We start from the raw sequence: 19,408 nt of genomic DNA on the forward strand, positions 1-19,408 counted from the left end.
TTGCAAAGAGTCAGACACGACTGAGTTACTAACTCTTTCACTAGGAAAACAGTTTTCTCAAAAAAACTAAAAATATAACTACCATATAATCCAACAATTCCACCCAGGGTATACATCCAAAGAAAATGAAAAACACCAATTTGAAAAGATACATGCACCCCAATATTCATAACAGCATTATTTAATGATAGACTAGATATGGAAGCAACCTAAGTGTCAATTAACAAGTGAGAGGATAAATAAGATGTGAGATATCCATATGTAAATATATAAATACATTTATTCATACTTACATATAAATGTAAATACATACAAACACATGAAGGTGAAAGTGAAAGTTGCTCAGTCACGTCTGACTCTTTGCAACCCCATGGACTATACAGTCCATGGAATTCTCCAGGCCAACACACTGGAGTGGGTAGCCATTTGCTTCTCCAGGGGATCTTCCCAACCCAGGGATTGAACCCAGGTCTCCCGCACTGAAGGCAGATTCTTTACCAGCTGAGCCACAAGGGAAGCCCATACATATAAACACATACATCCACAGAAAATGAAATATTACTCAGTCATTAAAAAGAATGAAATTTTGCCATTTGCAACCACATGGATGGACCCAGAGGGCATTATGCTCAGCAGAATAAGTCAAAGAAAGATAAATACTGTACATTATGAGTTATATGTGGAATCTAAAAAATAAAATGAATGAATGTAACAAAAACAGATTCACAAACATAGAGAACAAACTAGTAGTTACCAGCGGGGAGAGGGAAAGGGAGGGGCAAGATGGGGGAGGGAATTAAGAGATACAAACTAGTATGTGTAAAATAAACAAGTGGCAATATACTGTACAGCACAGGGAATACAGCCAATATGTTATAATAACTTTAAATGGAGTATAATCTATAAAAATATTGAATCACTATGGTATACACCTGAAATTAATTTAACATTAGAAATCAACTATGCTTCAATTTTTTGAAAAAGAAAAAAGGGCCTGCTTTAGCACATGACAATATGCTCAACTTCACATAATGAGAGAAATTCAAACTTCTGTAACTTGAAACTAAACTCACAATGAGTATCATTTCTCATCTATCAAGATGGCAAAAATTCAAATATTTGAGAACACACTCAGTTGGTGAGGCTATGGGAAAACAGACCTAGTATGCCACATTTTAAAAATAAAGGGAAAATAAAAATGAATATACATATTTGTTCATTTCTATAAAAAAGAAACACAAATATGAATCAGAAACAAATGCAAATGGTTACTAAAAAAGAATGGATGAGAATGAAGTAGAAAGGATAAGGAAAAGAGTGATAGGCACAGAGTTTTTTGTTTTGGGTTTTTTTTTTAAGTAAAACCTAAAATTGAATGCAAATGTCAAAAAGTAACCTTAGGAACAAGGAAAGGATGTTCTCCTCACCACTGTTTTTCATCATCATTCTGGAAGTTCTAGCTAAAGCAATAAGACAAGCAAAGAAGAGATGACGTATTTGAAAGGAAGAAATTAAACTGTCTTTGTTTACAGATAACAAGTCACCTATACAGAAAATCCAAAAAAATCAACAGAAGACTCCTGGAACTAACAAGTGATTATAGCAAGGTTGTGGGATACAAGGTTAACATGAAAAAGTCAATCACTTTTCTACATAAGAGCAATGAACAAGTGGAACTTGATATTAAAGATGCTTTACCATTCATAGTAACACCCTTCAAAAAAGAAATCTTAGTTAGATCAATGGAATAGAATAGTAAGCCCAGAAACTGACCCACATAATATAGTCAATTGATCTTTACAAAAAGCAAAGGAAAATCTGTCCAACTTGTTGAAATATAACTGTTCATGATATTCTTTTATGATTGTTTTGGTGTTGGTTGTAGTATCTACTTTTTCATTTCTTACTTTGGGTCATCTCTCAATTTTGTTGTTGTTGGAAAAAACTATTATCGTTTAACAAATGGTGCTGGAACAACTGAACATCCACGTGGGAAAAAATGAAAATCTACACATAAACCTTACACCCTTCATGAAACTCAAAATAGTTCACAGATGGAAATGTAAAATGCAAAACTATAAAACTCTTAAGAGATAACATGGGAGAAAAACTGGATGGCCTTTGGTGCTGTGTCTAAAAAGTCATCATCAAACCTAAGTCATGATCCATGAAAAAATGAATAAGCTGAACTTCATTAATATTAAAAAAAAATCTGCTCTGTGAAAGAATATGTCAAGAGAACGAGAAGATAAGTCACAGATAGGGAGAAAAAATTTGCAAAAGACACATTTAAAAAAAAAAGACAGTTATCCAAAACATACAAAGAACTTTTTAAAAATTCAATAGGAAAACAACTTGATTTTTAAATAGACAAAAGCTCTGAACAGACACCTCACCAAAGAAGATATACAGATGGCAAACAAGCATATGGAAAGATGTTCAACATCATATATCATGAGGGAACTGCATATTAAAATGATAGGGTACCAGTACACACATATTAGAAAAGTCAAAGTCCAAAACACTGATAACACAAAACACTGGCAAGGATGCAGAGCACTAGGAACATCCATTCACTGGTGGTGGGAATGCAAAATGGTACAAACACTTTGGAAGATAATTTAGCACTTTCTTACTAAACATAATCTTTATAAGGACAGGGATTAACAGAAGATGCTAAATGCTGAAACTATCAGCATATTCACATCATTTCAAAGCATTATCCATTGCTTACCAATTATGATTGCTTAATAATTATGAAGGCAGAGTTACTTTTGCAATTGAAGGTATGATTGATATTTTCTTTCTCTCCTCTAGGGCTTTCTTTCTCTAGGGTGCTAACCAAGATTATTATCTGTGGTGCCTTTGTATTGTATCTGTTTAGCTAAGGTGGTGTTCCATTTCTCAGAATTCCCTTCCTATACATCCTGGAGTAGAGCTGGCCATGAGAGAAACTGTCAGTGATTTAGAAGATGGACGTCAAGTGGCATAGTCAAAGAAATGTCAAGGGTTGAAATACTACTGGGTTAAGGGCCATTCAACCTGTCTGCTCCTCCTTCTAATCCTCAGTGCTTCCATTTCTAGGCTGTAAGGCCACTGATCTGGCTTAGGAAGAGAAGCTCAGAATTAGACTGGCTTTTAAAATTTTCCTCCTTAACTTCTCTCATCATATCACAGCTTGTCCTGAAAGCCATGAAAAGAAAGAAAAAAAAAAAAAAAAAACACTATTGGAAACGTCAACCTCACCCACAATGAGGGATCTGGGGATTACATAAAGCCCCTGCGTGTGTTGGCATAAAGGAAAAAGCTAATTTGAATATCTGTGACATCAATGGAACAGACACTAATTAGACAGATGGACGGTGGCATTTTTAGTATAACATGCCCTATAGGCCCCCAGAAAAATCGCTCAGCCCACCATGATGTTAGTGACTCATGGGTGTTAATAGTGACAGTTCATAACTCTGAGAATACAGCCAATTTATGCTTATCCACAAATAGATTATTACTTTGCCAAGTATTTGCACAGCAATCTGTTCCAGCCTAGGCTACCGTAGTCGGCCCCAGTTTGGGTGAAGTGAGGGCTTTATAAGGGAACATCAACAGCAGGGGCAGGAGAGGAATAGAGAGTGAAGGGTAAGGGGGTATTTTTACCTCAACATGTGTCTGACCATAGTCTAAGGTGACATATTAGTCCTCTGTGTCACCAGATATTTACTGAGTATTTAATATGCTTGGGATGCTGTGCAAGCCAGGAGGGACTCAAAGCTATAAAACAGGATTCCCTACTTCAGGGCTTACAGAAATACATGCATCAATATTCATCAAGATGCCAAGTGCGTGATGCAGCCAGTAAGTAGAAAACAGAGGAGATATTCCCTGTGCAGGTTTGACAGGTGAATCACAGGAATCAGGGAATTCTCCAGGGAGAAAGAAGAAAGCAAGAGGAGCAAAAAATACATATTCAGCATCTATCTGCTAACGATAGGGCTTCCCTGGTGGCTCAGTGGTAAAGAATCCACAGGAGACATGGGTTCAGTCCCTGGATGAGGAAGATCCCCTGGAGAAGGAAATGGCAATCCTCTTCAGTATTCTTGCCTGACAAATTACGTGGACACAGGAGCCTGGCGGGCTACAGTCCACGGGGTCACAAAGAGCTGGACATGACTGAGTGATTGGAGAAGGGAATGGCAAACCACTTCAGTATTCTTGCCTTGAGAACCCCATGAACAGTATGAAAAGGCAAAATAATAGGATACTGAAAGAGGAACTCCCCAGGTCAGTAGGTGCCCAATATGCTACTGGAGATCAGTGGAGAAATAACTCCAGAAAGAATGAAGGGATGGAGCCAAAGCAAAAACAATACACAGTTGTGGATGTGCTGGTGATAGAAGCAAGGTCCGATGCTGTAAAGAGCAATATTGCATAGGAACCTGGAATGTCAAGTCCGTTAATCAAGGCAAATTGGAAGTGGTCAGACAGGAGATGGCAAGAGTGAACGTCGACATTCTAGGAATCAGCAAACTCAAATGGACTGGAATGGGTGAATTTAACTTAGATGACCATTATCTACTACTGTAGGCAGGAATCCCTTAGAAGAAATGGAGTAGCAATCGTGGTCAACAAAAGATGCAATCTCAAAAATGACAGAACGATCTCTGTTCATTTCCAAGGCAAACCATTCAATATCACAGTAATCCATGTCTATGCCCCAACCAGTAACACTGAAGAAGCTGAAGTTGAACGGTTCTATGAAGACATCCAAGACCTTTTAGAACTAACACCCTAAAAAGACGTCCTTTTCATTATAAGGGACTGGAATGCAAAAGTAGGAAGTCAAGAAACACCTGGAGTAACAGGCAAATTTGGCCTTGGAATATGGAATGAAGCAGGGCAAAGATTAATAGAGTTTTGCCAAGAGAACACATTAGTCATAGCAAACACCCTCTTCCAACAACACAAGAGAAGACTTTACACATGGACATGGACTTTACACATGGCCAATACCGAAACCAGATTGATTATATTATTTGCAGCCAAAGATGGAGAAGCTCTATACAGTCAACAAAAACAAGACCGGGAGCTGACTGTGGCTCAGATCATGAACTCCTTATTGCCAAATTCAGACTTAAATTAAAGAAAGTAGGGAAAACCACTAGACCATTCAGGTATGACCTAAATCAAATCCCTTATGATTATACAGTGGAAGTGAGAAATAGATTTAAGGGACTAGATCTGATAGATAGAGTGCCTGATGAACTATGGACGGAGGTTCGTGACATTATATAGGAGACAGGGATCAAGACCATCCCCATGGAAAAGAAATGCAAAAAAGCAAAATGGCTGTCTGGGGAGGCCTTACAAATAGCTGTAAAAAGAAGAGAAGCTCCACTTTCATCCACCTCATTAGAACTGATTCAAATGTATTCTTTTTAATGGCTGAGTAATACTCCATTGTGTATATGTACCACAGTTTTCTTATCCATTCATCTGCTGATGGACATATAGGTTGCTTCCATGTCCTGGCTATTATACACAGTGCTGCGATGAACATTGAGGTACATGTGTCTCTTTCAATTCTGGTTTCCTCAGTATGTATGCCCAGCAGTGCGATTGCTGGATCATAAGGCAGTTCTATTTCCAGTTTTTTAAGGAATCTCCACACTGTTCTCCATAGTGGCTGTACTAGTTTGCATTCCCACCAAAACCAATACAATATTGTAAAGTTTAAAAATAAAATAAAATAAAAAAAAGAAGAGAAGCAAAAAGCAAAGGAGAAAAGGAAAGATATAAGCATCTGAATGCAGAGTTCCAAAGAATAGCAAGAAGAGATAAGAAAGCCTTCCTCAGCGATCAATGCAAAGAAATAGAGGAAAACAACAGAATGGGAAAGACTAGAGATCTCTTCAAGAAAATTAGAGATACCAAGGGAACATTTCATGCAAAGATGGGCTCAATAAAGGACAGAAATGGTATGGACCTAACAGAAGCAGAAGATATTAAGAAGAGGTGGCAAGAATACACAGAAGAACTATACAAAAAAGATCTTCACGACCAAGATAATCATGATGGTGTGATCACTGACCTAGAGCCAGACATCCTGGAACGTGAAGTCAAGTGGGCCTTAGAAAGCACCACTACGAACAAAGCTAGTGGAGGTGATGGAATTCCAGTTGAGCTATTGCAGATCCTGAAAGATGATGCTGTGAAAGTGCTGCACTCAATATGCCAGCAAGTTTGGAAAACTCAGCAGTGGCCACAGGACTGGAAAAGGTCAGTTTTCATTCCAAGCCCAAAGAAAGGCAAAGGCAAAGAATGCTCAAACTACCACACAATTGCACTCATCTCACATGCTAGTAAAGTAATGCTCAAAATTCTGCAAGCCAGGCTTCAGCAATACATGAACCGTGAACTTCCAGATGTTCAAACTGCTTTTAGAAAAGGCAGAGGAGCCAGAGATCAAATTGCCAACATCCACTGGATCATGGAAAAAACAAGCAAGTTCCAGAAAAACATCTACTTCTGCTTTATTGACTATGCCAAAGCCTTTGATTGTGTGGATCACAATAAACTGTGGAAAATTCTGAAAGAGATGGGAATACCAGATCACTTGACCTGCCTCTTGAGAAACCTGTATGCAGGTCAGGAAGCAACAGTTAGAACTGGACATGGAACAACAGACTGGTTCCAAATAGGAAAAGGAGTTCTTCAAGGCTGTATATTGTCACCCTGCTTATTTAACTTATATGCAGAGTACATCATGAGAAATGCTGGACTGGAAGAAGCACAAGCTGGAATCAAGATTGCCGGGAGAAATATCAATAACCTCAGATATGCAGATGACACCACCCTTATGGCAGAAAGTGAAGAGGAACTCAAAAGCCTCTTGATGAAAGTGAAAGTGGAGAGTGAAAAAGTTGGCTTAAAGCTCAACATTCAGAAAACAAAGATCATGGCATCTGGTCCCATCACTTCATGGGAAATAGATGGGGAAACAGTGAAACAGTGTCAGACTTTATTTTTGGGGGCTCCAAGATCACTGCAGATGGTGACTGCAGCCATGAAATTAAAAGACACTTACTCCTTGGAAGGAAAGTTATGACCAACCTAGATAGCATATTCAAAAGCAGAGACATTACTTTGCCAAGAAAGGTCCGTCTAGTCAAGGCTATGGTTTTTCCTGTGGTCATGTATGGATGTGAGAGTTGGACTGTGAAGAAGGCTGAGCACTGAAGAATTGATGCTTTTGAACTGTGGTGTTGGAGAAGACTCTGGAGAGTCCCTTGGACTGCAAGGAGATCCAACCAGTCCATTCTGAAGGAGATCAGCCCTGGGATTTCTTTGGAAGGAATGATGCTAAAGCTGAAACTCCAGTACTTTGGCCACCTCATGCGAAGGGTTGACTCATTGGAAAAGACTCTGATGCTGGGAGGGATTGGGGGCAGGAGGAGAAGGGGACGACAGAGGATGAGATGGCTGGATGGCATCACTGACTCGATGGACGTTAGTTTGAGTGAACTCCGGGAGTTGGTGATGGACAGGGAGGCCTCACGTGCTGCAGTTCATGGGGGTCACAAAGAGTCGGACACGACTGAGTGACTGAACTGAACTTAGTGACTGAGCAAACATGTGCTAATTTTACTATTAACAGCTACAGTTTGGGGGCATTTAATAAATGCCAGCTGCTTTATGTCTCCCTCATTTAGCTCTGCCACTATCCTGTGACAGTGGTGCTTATCCTCTGTGATAAGCAAACAAGTATGGTCTAAATGGGGGGCTTCCCTGATGACTCAGGTGATAAAGTATCCGCCTGCAAAGCAGGAGACCCAGGTTCAATCCCTGGGTTAGGAAGACCCCCTGGAGGAGGCAATGGCAACCCACTCCAGGATTCTTGCCTGGAGAATCCCATGGACAGAGGAGCCTGATGGGCTGCAGTCCATAGTGTCGCACAGAGTCAGACATGACTGAACAACTAAGCACACGCACTTGGTCTCAAATATTACTCCCTAAAGGTCACACAATCTGTGAACAACTGAGGAGAACTCACAAAGTTTGGCCTGACTCAGAGCGCACGCTCTGCTTCATGGTCTGGACTCACTCTCTTGGATCTTTCCACTCTAGCAATGTGTCATATATGTCAGGTGTAATCCTCACGGGCTCTACCTTCAAGGAGAAAGTCATGCACACAAGATGGTGGGGAACACGAAAACGCCACACCAAGGGTGACTGAATGCCCAAATGTGTGGAAGAGCTCATCTGCGCTGGCAGAGGAGAGCTTGGGGGTGATCATGGTACCATGGGGTGGAGATGCCGTTCTTAAAGCATCAGGTCCCTCAAGCTGCCTCCATGGAGCCTGGCAGGTGCTCTCAGACAAATTTCAGTTTAAAAAAAAATCATGAACTGCAAGAAGCACTCCTCAAAGAGTCTCTTTATCTGATGCTGCACAATGGGGCACCCTGATTACGCTGCAGTAGACACACAGCCTGTGGGTGGCCTGACCGGGCCAGGAGATTATTGACAGAAGACGTGGCTGCCATCCCCAAGGCTGAACCTCCCAGCTGAGTGATGGCAGCTCTCCAGGGACAGAGGACATGCCCTGTGACTACAATGGGCCTAACAAGTGTCAGTATTTGCAGAGGAACTCAAGGGACAACAGAGGAACAAAGTGAACCCAAAGATGGCTACTTCCCAGCCTTCACTTTGAAGTCTCTGCCCCAGGAAAGGAAGAACAATTTGGGGAAAGAGGTTTAACTCCTCAGTGAAAGGTGAATAATACGTGGCAGTAGTTCAGTAAAGTTTAGCATTTCTGTCTTAGGATAAGACAAATCATCTCCCTTCCCCCTCGACTATAATTTTCTTCTGTATAATTTTCTAGCAGTACTCAGTAGGTTTGAAAGTCACCAGCACATAGTCATTAGCTGTATAAACAAAAGCGGATCCAGAAGGAAGAGAACTGACCAATAAAAACCCCAGGGATATGAACACATAAGAGTGTGATGTGAAGATGAGCCCATAAACACAATGTGATCATGGACCTACATCAGGAACCAGGACTTCAGTCTCCAGGTATCCTGGGAGGCTCAAAGGGTCAGGAGTAGCAGGGAAATCCAGGAAGAAATCAAGTAAAAAATGGCTCTCACAGAACCCTTGTATCCTGTAGAACCCATTCTACACATAGATGGGGATGTCAACTGGTGCCACCACTATGGAGAACAGTATTGAGGATCTTTAAAAAACTAGATGACTACATGATCCAGTAAACTACCATATGTTTCAGCATACATTCAGAAAATATGAAAACTCTAGTCCAAAAAGATACAATAGTCCAAAAAGATACACCCCAATATTGACAGCAGCACTATTTACAATAGCCAAGCCATGGAAGCAACCTAAATGCCCATTGACAAATGAACAATTGGAAAAGTGTGGTATATATACACACAGGAATGTTGCTCAACCGTAAAAAGGAATGAAATAATGCCTTTTGCAGCAACATGGATGGACCTAGAGATTATTACAGTAAGTGAACTCAAAGATAAATATCATATGATCACTTATATGAGGAATCTAAAAAATAATACAAATGAACTTATTTACAAAACAAAAGCTGACTCATAGAAAACAAAAATAGATAAATTACTGGGGTGGGGGGAATCCTTCTTTTTTCTGAGACGCTCAATAGAAGAGGAAGCACAGTTCTTCTTGAGTGATTGGAAAGGCTCAGTTGAGGTGAGATTTGAGCTGGTCTTGAAAAGATTTGTAGAAGCAAAGAAGCTGCAGGAGATGCAGAACCTTAGGTTTTGATTTAAGGAAAATTTCTCTGGCATTTCCACAGAAAAGGATAAACTATTGGTTTGGCCAAAAGGTTCATTCAGGCCATTACCAATGTTTCTTCATACAAATGAACACCTTGAACAGGAAACAGAGATCAACCTCTGAGCCTTTAGAGTGGAAGCACTGATTCCAAGACTCTAGACTACCAGACAACTAACCCTAGGGAGTATCAAATATTGAGAACTCACACAAAGGAAACCACGTGAATACAAGACCTGGCATCACCCAACCACCAGTAGCACCCTGTGAGGGACGTTTCATCTAAACAACAAACAAAACAAAAATACAAACCCAATCATCAGCAGACAGGATTAGCACCTCACTCAGCCTTGTCCATCAGAGGAAAAAAAAAAAAAAAAACTCAGCACAAATCTCACCCTATACTAAACTTACACAAACCACTGGACCAACCTGAGGAAGGCAGAAGTCAAAAGGAAGACAGAATTCAAACTTGAAGCCTGGGAAAAGGAGACCTCAAACACAATAAGTTTTTAAAAAGTAATGAAAAGGCAGAGAATACTACACAAGAGAAGAAACAAACTAGAAACACAGAAGTCCAAATAAATGAACAGGAAATAGGGAAACTACCTGAAAAAGAATTCAGAATAATGATAGTAGAGACGATCAAAAAACCTTGAAAACAGAATGGAGAATATGCAAGAATCAGTTAACAAAGACCTAGGAGAATTAAAAAACACACATACAGAGACAAACAACACAATTACTGAAAATAAAAATACCCTAGAAGGAATCAATACAGAATATCTGAAGCAGAAGAACAAATCAGTGAGCTGGAAGATACACTGGTGGAAATAACTTCTGAAGAGCAGAATAAAGTAAAAAGAATGAAAAGAACTGAGGATAGTCTCAGAGACCCCTGGGACAATATCAAATGCACCAACATTTGAATTATAGAATTCCCAGGAAAAAAAGAGAAAAAAAAGGGGGTATGAGAAAATTTTTGAAGAGATTATAGTTGAAAATTTCCCCAACATGGAAAAGGAAATAGTCAATCAAGTCCAAGAGGAGCAAAGAGTCCCATACAGGATAAACCCAAGGAGAAACACGCCAAGACACATACTAATCAAAATAACAAAGACTAAACACAAAGAAAGAATATTAATATCAGAAAGGGAAAAGCAACAAGTAACATACAAGGGAAACCCCACACATTTAACAGCTCATCTTTCAACAGAAACTCTGCAAGCCAGAAGGGAATGGTAGGATGTATTTAAAGTACTGAAAGGGAAAAATCTACAACCAAGATTACTGTACCCAGCAAGGATCTCATTCAAAATTGATGGAGAAATAAAAAGCTTTTCAGACAAGCAAAAGTTAAGAGAATTCAGTACCATCAAACCAGCTTTACAAATGATAAAAGGACTTATATAGTCAAGAAATACAAGAGAAGAAAAAGATCTACAAAATCAACCCCAAACAATTAACAAAATGGCAAAAGGAACATACATGTGTATCAATAATTACCTTAAATGTAAACGGATTAAATGCTCCAATGAAAGATACAGACTGGCTGAATGGATACAAAAATAAGACCCATATATATGCTGTCTACAAGAAACCCACTTCACACCTAAAGACACATATAGACTGAAAGTGAAAGGATGGAAAAATATATTCCATGCAAATGGGAAGCAAAGGAAAGCTAGAGTAGCAATCCTTATATCAGACAAAATCAATCTTAAAATAAAGATTACAAGAGACAAAGAAGAACACTACACAATAATCAAAGGATCAGTCCAAGAGGAAGACATAACAATTGTAAATATCTAAGCACCCAAAATAGGAGCACCTCAATGCACAAGACAAACACTAACAGTCATAAAAGGAGAAATTGATAGTAATACAATAATAGTAGGAGACGTTAACACCCCACTGACACCAATGGACAAATCATCAAAACAGAAAATTAATAAGGAAACACAAGTCTTAAATGATATATTAGATGAGATGGATCTAATCAATATCTTCAGGACATTCCATCCAAATGATGAAGAATGAACCTTCTTCTCAAGTGCACATGGAATATTCTCCAGGATAGGTCTACCCACATCTTGGGTCACAAATCAAACCTCAGTAAATTTAAGAAAATTGAAATCATATCAAGCAAATTCTCCGACCACAACACTATGAGACTAGATATTAATTACAAGAAAAAATAACTGTAAAAAACACAAACACATGGAGATTAAACAATACATCTCTAAATAATCAACAGGTTACTGAAGAAATCAAAAGGGAAATCAAAAAATTTCCAGAAACAAATGACAATGAAAACATGACAACTCAAAAGCTATGGGATGCAGCAAAAGCAGTTCTAAGAGGGAAGTTTATAACAATACAATCCTGCCTCAAGAAACAAGAAAAATATCGAATAGACAACCTAACTTTACACCTAAAACAACTGGCAAAAGACCAAAAAAAAAAATTAGTGGAAGGAAAGAAATAATTAAATCAGAGCAGAAATAAATGAAAAAGAAATGAAAGAAACAATAGTAAAGATTAACAAAACTAAAAGCTGTTTCTTTTAGAAGATAAACAGAATTGACAAAACTTTAGCCTGACTTATCAAGAAAAAAAGAGATAAGAAATCAACAGAATTAAAAATGAAAAATGAGAGGTTACAATGGACAATGCAGAAATACAAAGGATTATAAGAGACTATTATGAACAACTACAGGGCAATAAAATGGATACCCTGGAAGAAATGGACAGATTCTTAGAAAAGTTCAATCTTCTAAGACTGTACCAGGAAGAAACAGAAATTATGAACAACCCAATTACAAGCACTGAAATTGAAGCTGTGATCAAAAATCTCCCAAAAAAACAAAAGCCCAGGACTAGATGGATTCACAGGAGAATTCTATCAAACATTTCTAGAAGAGCTAATGCCTATCCTTCTAAAACTCTTTCAAAAAATTGCAGAGGAAAGAACATTTCTAAACTCATTCTATGAGGCCACTATCACCCTGATATCAAAACCAGACAAAGACAACACAAAAAAAGAAAATGACAGGCCAACATCACTGATGAACATAGATGCAAAAATCCTCAACAAAATTTTAGCAAACAGAATTCAGCAACACATCAAAAAGCTCATACACCATGATCAAGTTGGGTTTATTCCAGGGATTCAAATTGCCAACATCTGCTGGATCATCGAAAATCAAGAGAGTTCCAGAAAAACATCTATTTCTGCTTTATGGACTATGCCAAAGCCTTTGACTGTGTGGATCACAAGAAACTGTGGAAAATTCTGAAAGAGATGGACATACCAGACCACCTGACCTGCCTCTTGAGAAATCTGTATGCAGGTCAGGAAGCAACAGTTAGAACTGGACATGGAACAACAGACTGGTTCCAAATAGGAAAAGGAGTACGTCAAGGCTGTATATTGTCACCCTGCTTATTTAACTTATCTGCAGAGTACATGAGAAACACTGGCTGGAAGAAGCACAAGCTGGAATCAAGATTGCTGGGAGAAATATCAATCACCTCAGATATGCAGATGACACCACCCATATGGCAGAAAGTGAAGAGGAACTAAAGAGCCTCTTGATGAAAGTGAAAGAGGAGAGTGAAAAAGTTGGCTTAAAGCGCAACATTCAGAAAACTAAGATCATGGCATCTGGTCCCATCAGTTCACTTCAGTTCAGTCGCTCAGTCTTGTCTGACTCTTTGTGACCCCATGAACTGCAGCATGCCAGGCCTCCCTGTCCATCACCAACTGCCGGAGTCTACCCAAACCATGTCCACTGAGTCAGTGATGCCATCCAATCATCTCATCCTCTGTCGTCCCCTTCTCCTCCTGCCCTCAATCTTTCCCAGCATCAGGGTCTTTTCAAATGAGTCAGCTCTTCGCATCAGGTGGCCAAAGTATTGGAGTTTCAGCTTCAACATCTGGTCCCATCGCTTCATGGCAAATAGATGGGGAAACAGTGAAAACGGTGGCTGACTATTTTTTGGGCTCTAAAAATCACTGCAGATGGTGATTACAGCCATGAAATTAAAAGACACTTACTCCTTGGAAGGAAAGTTATGATCAACCTAGACAGCATATTAAAAAGCAGAGACATTACTTTGCCAACAAAGGTCCATCTAGTCAAGGCTATAGTTTTTCCAGTGGTCATGTATGGATGTGAGAGTTGGACTGTGAAGAAAGCTGAGCACTGAAGAATTGATGCCTTTGAACTGTGGTGTTGGAGAAGACTCTTGAAAGTCCCTTGGACTGCAAGGAGATCCAACCAGTCCATCCTAAAGGAGATCAGTCCTGGGTGTTCATTGGAAGGACTGATACTGAAGCTGAAACTCCAATACTTTGGCCATCTGATGCGAAGAGCTGACTCACTAGAAAAGACCCTGATGCTGGGAAAGATTGAGGGCAGGAGGAGCAGGGGACAACAGAGGATGAGAAGGTTGGATGGCATCACCAACTCAATGCACATGAGTTTGGATAGGCTCCAGGAGTTGGTGATGGACAGGGAGGCCTGGCATGCTGCAGTTCATGGGGTCACCAAGAGTCAGACACGACTGAGCAAATTAACCAAACTGACTGAGAACATGGAAGCAACCTAGATGTCCATCAACAGATGAATGGATAAAGAAGTTTTTGTACATATACACAATGGAATATTCCTCAGCCATAAAAAGGAATGCATTTGAGTCAATCTAATGAGGTGGATGAACCTAGAGCCTATTATAAAGAGTGAAGTCAGAAAGAGAAAGATAAATATCATATTCTAATGCATATACACAGAATCTAGAGTTTATTTACAGGGCAGCAATGGAGAAACAGACATAGAGAATAGACTTATGGACATGTGGAGTGGGGAAGAGAGGCTGAGATGTATGGAAAGAGTAACATGGAAACTTACATTACTGTGTGTAAAATAGATCGCCAATGGGAATTTGCTGTATGGCTCATGAAACTCAAACAGTGGCTCTGGATCAACCTAGAGGGGTTGGATGGGGAGGGAGATGGGCAGGAGTTTCAAAAGGGAGGGGATATATGTACACCTATGGCTGATTCATGATGAGGTTTGACAGAAAACAACAAAATTCTGTATAGCAGTTATCCTTCAATTAAAAAATAAATTAATTAATTTTTTAAAAATTACTGAGGGGGTAAATTAGGAGTATGAGATTAACAGACATGCACCAACATATAAAATAAACAGCAAAGATTTGCTTTACAGCTCAGGCAACTATATTCAGTATCTTGTAATAACCTGTAATGAAAAAAAATCTGAAAAAAAGTATGTAAATATATACAACTGAATCACTTTATTTTACATTTGAAACACATTGTCAACCACCTCTACTTCAATAAAAATATTGGTCCTTATGTTTGATACGCAGGTCATGATTGATCTCAGCATGAGTTTTGGTGGAATGATGGGGTTCAGAAGACAGACTAAGGTGGAATAAAAGGCAGAGACCAAGAAGACAGGGAAGCTTTCAGAGGAGTTTGACCATGCTATCAAGGGAGGGTCGTGTATTTTTCCAAGATAGAAATTAGTTGAGTGTGATGAGCAGTTCAGGGGCACGATCCAGTGGGGAATGAGAATCGATTATGGGGTCAAGAAGCTAATGGATGGACACTAGTAGACATTATACAAAGAGAGCCTGGAACCATGCTCCTCAGCCAAAGTTTTCTCAAGAATCCACAATTGGAGAACCTCCCTGGTAGCTCAGGGATAAAGAATCCACCTGCCAATGCAGGGGACACGGCTTCCATCCCTGGTGTGGGAAGATCTCACATGCCATGGAGTGCCTAAGTCCGTTGCCACAACTACTGAGCTTGTGCTCTAGTGCCCAGGAACTGCAACTGTTGAAGCCCATGTACCCAGGGCCCATGTTTGGCAATAAATGAAGCCACTACAATGAGAAACCTATGCACCGCAACTAAAGAGTAGCCCCTACTCTCCACAACCAGAGAAAAAGCCCTCGTAGCAATGAAGCTCCAGCACAGCAAAAATATTAAAAAATTATTTTTTTAAAAAGAATCCATAAACAACTGATATTGTTTTCCTTGATCTCCCTTTTGACCTGCTCAAGGACAAGAGGCTCAGACTGGCCATCTTTTCTGGCTGCCAGCTAATGCGTTTACCCCCTCAAAAGTGCAGACAAGATCTACTGGGTACAGATCATCTACAGTGCTTCCTAACCTACTCCACCTGAAAACACATGAGGAGACACTTCACATATGAAATAACCAACATGCAAACTAAGTAAATGTTTTTGTTATTTTTTGAGAAAGGAAAGAAAGGCAGAGGATGCAAGAAGAAATGGTGACAATGGTGAAGCAAGATACAGAGAAGGCAGGAGACCAGGCCAGAGATGCCGTGAGGCTGCCTATACGGAGGAAAAAAGGTGCCTCTTGTTCTCCCCCTAAGGAAAGCCAGGGAGCATGCAAAACATGGTGGTGGGGAGTGGGTGTGGAAGGGGTGAGTAGAACAGAAAGTTAAAGGGTTATCTAAGGAGACATATCCTATGGCTTCCTTGTATGTGAAATCTAAAAAGAAATGATACAAATGTTACAAAATAGAAAAAGACTCACAGACTTAAAGAACCAATTTATGGTTGCCCTGTGGAAGGATAGGGGAAAGGGATGGTTAGGGAGTTTAGGACAGAAATGTACACACTGCTGTATTTAAAACGGATGACCACCAAGGCCCTACTATATACCACAGGGAACTCGGCTCAATGTTATTTGGCAGCCTGAATGGGAGGGGTGTTTGGGGGAGAATGTATACATTTATAAGTATAGTTGAGTCCCTTCGCTGTTCACTTGAAATTATTACATTATTAATCAGCGATGTGTGCTAAGTCACTTCAGTCCTTTCAAACTCTTTGGACTGTAGCCCACCAGGCTCCTCTGTCCATGGATTCTCCAGGCTATACTCCAATATAAAATAAGAAGTTTTTTTAAAAAAGTTAAAGGGCTATCTGCTAAGAATGAAGAGACCACATATGTAAGGGATAGTAGAAGTTTTAAATCATTGAAAAGAATGGGAGAAGGACATGAAAAAAGAAAGGAAAAGATTCCTGGGTATCCACAGTGACCCAGTTGAGGTTGAGACACAAATAACAGTTTGCCTGGCTCTGCGATTTCCTCCCACAAAGTGCTGAACTGCTCAGAGGTAGAGAGAAAGGGGGGGCACGTATTTTGTTGGGTGGGTGCAGGAGGCAAGGAAGTGGAGAAGAGAGAAGCTCAGATGACCACATGAAAAGGGAAGGGAAAGAGGCACAGAGGGTACCTATAGGGTGTCCTAGTTATAATCCACTTCTGCTGACTTATACAGAGAGGGATATACACAGCTCAAAAAAATCACCGAGTGGTGTCAAGAAATAGCCTCTAGTTGGTGTCCAGGAATGACTCTCCCCAATACACCATAGGCCTGGTCCATCAGATAGGCTGAGACTCCAACCCTAATCATTAAGCTTAAGCTCCAAGGTGCCCACCACAGCTGCCGTCTATAGAACCAAATGCCCCCAACAGCCTGTTCCAAGGAAAACCGAGACCCCTACTCAGCCCTCTCTGTATTAATATAACTCAGTTTTGAGTCAAAGTCTCTTACAGATGCATTAGGTTGGTGGAACTAAACCAAGTCTCTGCACCAGGAAGCAAGGGAGATTGAGGACTGAATTGTGTGTTGCACACAGGACTCGCGAGGTCTGTCCTTTCTAAGAAGACAGAGGTGCTCCTTCTTCCAGGGGACATGGCCCTGCCCCTGTGTCCGGCTTCCTGAGCAACGTTTAGATTGGGCTTCAGTCCACCCTTCACCCCTACCTCTTCAGGAGGCAGATTCCGTGCAGAGCAGAAAGGATACACCCTTTCTGGGGCTTACTGATCCAGGAGAAGTCTTACAGGAGTCAAAAGTGAGTCTCCACAAAGTCAAGAGTACATGTGTGATGGGAAAGAGACCATGGGCTGAGGTAGGGGGAGGTGGGCAGAGCAGTGGGTATCATGGTCACAGCATAAAACACAGAAGCAGGGGGTATTCAGTGTGGGAACAAGAAGTTCCTGTTGGACGTGGGTGAAGTACACGAGAGTTGAGGAAGCCTTGACCTCAAGGAAGCTGTTGGAGAGACAGAGCACCTCTGTGGATGTTAAAAACCAGCCTGAAGGAAGAATAGGGGAGTCAGATTCCACAGTCTCTGTGAGAAAATGACAGGGAGACAGGCTGATGGCAACCAGCAGTGACCTCAAAACAGGAGGGGCTTCCTGCAAGGACAGACGTTGCAGCAAGGAGCAGACAAACCACCACAACATCCCAGCTTTCCTCTCCTCGCCCCCTTAGGCCTTCATTTAAGCAAAGACTTCCAAGTCTTAGCTCTAGCAGCCATAACAAAACACCATAGATGGGGTGGCTTAAACAACAGAAATTGATCACTTACAGTTCTGGAGGTCTGGCTGCAGGTCCTAGAGGATGGACAGCACCGGCCTGGTCAGGCTCTGGAGAGAAGAGCTCTCTCTTTCCTGCCTCTGCCCCACTACCCCGTGGAGGGAGAACAGCAGGTTCTCAGGTGTTTCTCCTTATGAGGACGCTAATCCCCTCACAAAAGCCTCACCCTCCTGACCTCATTTAACCCTGATTGCCACCCAAAGCCCCACCTCCTAATATCACTGTATTGGGGCTTAGGATTTCAGAATATGAATTTGTGGGCCTCCCTGGTGGCTCAGTGGTAAAGAATCCGCCTGCCAATGGAGGAGATGAGGGTTTAATCCCTAGGTCAGGAAGATCCCCTGGAGAATAAAATGCAACCCACTCCAGTATTCTTGCCTGGAGAAGTCCATGGACAGAGGAGACTGGTGGGCTATAATCTATGGGGTCGTAAAAGAGTCAGACATGAGTTAGTAACTAAAAAACAACAATATCAGTTTGTAAGGGTCACAAGTTCCACTCCACTGTCTGTGAACAAAGTCCCTATTCTCATGGAGTTTACTTATGCAGGGGGGCAGACAATAAACAAAAAAACTGGAAAACTAACTGCCATATGACCCAGTAATCCCACTGCTGGGCATACACACCGAGGAAACCAGAACTGATAGACACACATGTACCCCAGTGTTCACTGCAGCACTGTTTACGATGGCCAGGACATGGAAGCGACCTAGATGTCCAGTGGCAGATCAACGGATAAGGAAGTTGTGGTACATATACAAATGGAACATAACTCAGCTATAAAAAAGAATACATTTGAGTCGGTTCTAATAAGGTGGGTGAAGCTGGAGCCCATTTTACAGACTGAAGTAAGTCAGAAAGAGCAACACCAATACAGTGTATTAATGTATATATATGGAATTTAGAAAGACAGTAATGACAACCCTATATGCAAGACAGCAAGAGAGACACAGATGTAAAGAACAGACTTTTGGACTATGTGGGAGAAGGTGAGGGTGGGATGATTTGAGAGAATAGCCTTGAAACATGTATGTTACCATATGTGAAATGGATGACCAGTGCACGTTCGATGCATGAACCAAGGCACACAAAGCCCGTGCTCTGGGAAAACCCAGAGGGGTGGGGTGGGGAGGGAGGTGGGAGGGAAG

General features: G+C 40.8%; 1 long non-coding RNA gene across 5 annotated transcripts in view; it reads right to left on the reverse strand.

Annotated features, from left to right (window-relative positions):
* The window catches only part of LOC129645091 (uncharacterized), a 201,445-nt gene that overhangs the window by 55,863 nt on the left and 126,174 nt on the right, over nucleotides 1–19,408 (reverse strand). Inside the window, exon 1 of one of the 5 annotated variants that reach the window (XR_008711186.1) lies at nucleotides 18,253–18,451. The exons of the other annotated variants lie outside the window; for them this stretch is intronic. This is a non-coding gene — a long non-coding RNA (uncharacterized LOC129645091). Of the gene's footprint in view, nucleotides 1–18,252; nucleotides 18,452–19,408 lie in introns of those variants that run through there. 5 annotated transcript variants of the gene reach the window in all.

The sequence above is a fragment of the Bubalus kerabau genome, chromosome 1, assembly GCF_029407905.1.
Source record: "Bubalus kerabau isolate K-KA32 ecotype Philippines breed swamp buffalo chromosome 1, PCC_UOA_SB_1v2, whole genome shotgun sequence".
Lineage (NCBI taxonomy): Eukaryota > Metazoa > Chordata > Mammalia > Artiodactyla > Bovidae > Bubalus > Bubalus kerabau.